Raw genomic sequence first — 3308 nt, 5'->3', positions numbered from 1 at the left:
GGGCGGGGTGACGAGGGACAGGACAGGTGGGGAGGGAGGGGGGCGGGGTGACGAGGGACAGGACAGGTGGGGAGGGACGGGGCGGGGTGCTTCCTTGGGCCGGACTCCAAGGTGGTTGACCAGAGGAGCAGAGGGGCTGAGGGGGCTGGTGGTGTCTTTGGGGCGGAGTTCTCTCTGGCCTGGGGAAGAGTGATGGAGGAATGTGTGGGGCCCTGGACACTAGGAGAGGGCTGGGCGGCAAGGAGTTGCCCCACATTCTGACCCCTCACACCGTGGAACCCACCAAGGTGACTAGTTATTTTTTGTTTATTTCCCCCCCCAGCTTCATTGAGTCTAATTGCCATGCAATCGTGGGTACGTTTAAGGTGTCCACAGTACCTCCTTCTGAATGAATGTTGAACAGATCAAAGTTGTAAATTTTACAATTAGAAACTCACCCAAAATGCAAATGAGCTGTTGAAGCGATTAGCTTGAGACTGAAGACTGAAGTGAGAAATGACAAATGTCCTTCCTCCAGGAGGGTTGGGGAGGGGGGCTGTGGAACTGGGGCGGAGGAAGCCAGGGGCAGGCATGGCCCCCTTCTGGTCCCTTGGGGTTCTGCCGCATGGGGAGTTTCATGCTGACCCTCCCCTGCCCACTCGGACCTGGACGGGAGTCAGACCCTCACGGCGTCACGTGGAAGAGAGTTTGGATTCTGTAGGTTGAAGCCAAAGGATGAGCCTCGTGTGGACATTTGCGATCGGTGTAACCGAAGGCCTGGCACTCGGTCTCCTCCTTGACCACACGAGGACCTGGTGGCTTACCTTGCAGGGACGCTGGAGAGTCAGTGAGGATACTGTGTGCCTTCTGCAGAGTCACTGTTGGTGTGATGGTGCTCACATTTGGCTGATGTCTGCGTACGGGAGTGTCACAAGAATGGGACCTATGGCCCCCATTCTAAACATTTGCAGGTCTAAGGCAAGACATTCAAGCCACGACCCAAAGGATGCCAGGGGCTCCAGGGGTCAGCACAGCATGTGGTTATGTGGGCTCTGTGGCTGGGGAGGCTTCTGTGGAGGAAGAGACATCATTTATTTGAGAGAGAGCGCACTAGCGGGGGGGCAGCTGAGGGAGAAGCAGACTCCATGCTGAGCAGAGAGCCTGATGTGGGGCTCAATCCCAGGTCCCTGGGATCATGACCTGAGCCAAAGGCAGACACTTACCCACTGAGCCACGCAGGTGCCCCTGGAGTTAGAGACTTAAGGCAGATGCTCAGGGACCAGCTGCCCCATGTCCATCAGCCAGGGCTGAGAGCCTTTGGCTACCTGCCGGGGTGACCTTGATGGGTGGGCCTGGGGGGGGAGTTGCTCTGGGGAGGATCTGGGCAGGCCGGGAGCATCCATTGGATCAAGAAGATTGGAAAATGACCGAGGAAGTGGGGCATCTGTTTCCGCAATGGCACTTTCTGCAATTCTCATTAGTGGTAGCAACTGGGCTCCGTGATTTTTTTTTCCATGCAGTCCCAACAAAACCCATTAAGTCTTACTGCAGCCATACATTACCACGAGTCCAGGCCGTAAGCAAGAGACCTATTTAGTCTGACTCCTGGCTTTTGGCTTTTAATGGAAAATCAATGTTTTTCAGCTTATTAAACTATTAGCACATATTGGATATTAACTCCATTTCTTTAAACCTCTCCCCTCCTTCCCTCTCTCGGGTGCCGGGAAGGAGCCTTTAGGTCTTCAGAGATGGCGCGGGAACCCTGTGGGAAGCAGGGGAGCAAGCCAGACGCTCACTATATGGTTCTTGGGCACCCAGGGAGGTTTATGGTCACATCACAAAGTTCCTCAAGGCTCCTAAATTCCATGGTCAAGCATGAGCTTTAAAATGTCACGTTGGGGGGCGCCTGGGTGGCTCCGTGGGTTAAGCCGCTGCCTTCGGCTCGGGTCATGATCTCAGGGTCCTGGGATCGAGTCCCGCATCGGGCTCTCTGCTCAGCAGGGAGCCTGCTTCCCTCTCTCTCTCTCTGCCTGCCTCTCCATCTACTTGTGATTTTCTCTCTGTCAAATAAATAAATAAAATCTTTAAAAAAAAAAAATGTCACGTTGGGGAGTGGTCCTGTGTGGAGAGCACGTTCGACGCATGGCCGGTGCCTGGTTTCAGGGGTGCAGATGGTGTCAGGGGGGTATAGGCTAGGGGAGGGGCACTTTCTAAAGCCTGGAGAAGTCAGGGTGATTTTATGTACCTCGTTTGGTCAAGCACGAGTCTTGATGTTATCGGGAAAGTACTTGGGTGTGATTTGGATGAACAGTAGCAGTTGGCTTTGGTTTTTATAGTTATTTGTCTTTAAAATCTTAGCATTTGAGTATAGTTGGCACAATGTAACATCAGTTTCAGGCGTACAATATGGTGATTCGACGTCTCTGAACGTCAGGCTGTGCTCCTCACATGCGTAGCTCCCGTCTGTCCCCGTACGACACCATCATGATCCCACTGACTCGATTCCCTATGCTGAGACTTTGTTCCCGTGACTCCTTTGTTCTGTAACTGAGAGCCTGTACCTCCCCCTCCCCCATCTCCCCTTCCTTCCGGCCAGTTCTCTGTAGAGATCCATACGATCTAAGCGAAGGATATTACCCTCCATAATGTGGGTGGGCTACATCTAATCAGCTGGTGGCTTTAATTAAGGGCAAAGACTGAGGGTTCCTCGAGAAGAAATCTGCTTCAAGACTGCTGTAGCAGTTCCTGCCTCAGCTTCCAGCCTGCGTCCTGCGATTCAGGACTCCCAACACCGACGTTTACCTGGGTTTCCAGACTGCTGGCCAGCCCTCCCCGTTTCACACTTTCCAGGTCCTACAACTGTGCGAGCCAAGTTCTTAAAATAACATCACATCCATGTCTGTGTCCTATTCGATCTGCTCTCTGTGATGCCCAGACACACCTGAACCACCAGCCCCCTCTCTCCAGCCAGGGGTTCTGGTAACTGCTGGTGTGCTCTTTCCTTCCCATCCCAAATGCAACCTCAGGATCTTCTGGAAGAGTCCATGATGAACACAGTCGTTCAGAATTGGCAATACAGAGGAAATCTGTTTGCTGTTCTGGCATTAGGGGATTCTCTTTGAGGCTGTGGGGTAATAAAACCAGATTGTTCTCATATTAAGTACCTTCTAATTGATTTTTCAGTAACATCGGTGGGTCTCTGATGCTGAAGTATGGAGCATTTCTTGGCACACGCCTGGCTGGGAGCTCGCTGTGGGCAGGGCTGGAAAAGGGGCCGAGGCGGCGATGGCTTCACTAGTTCCCGGGACCTCCGCTGCTTACCGCAGTCG

This window comes from Mustela nigripes, chromosome 4, assembly GCF_022355385.1.
Source record: "Mustela nigripes isolate SB6536 chromosome 4, MUSNIG.SB6536, whole genome shotgun sequence".
In the NCBI taxonomy this organism is placed as follows: domain Eukaryota; kingdom Metazoa; phylum Chordata; class Mammalia; order Carnivora; family Mustelidae; genus Mustela; species Mustela nigripes.
This window is presented reverse-complemented; position numbering follows the sequence as displayed.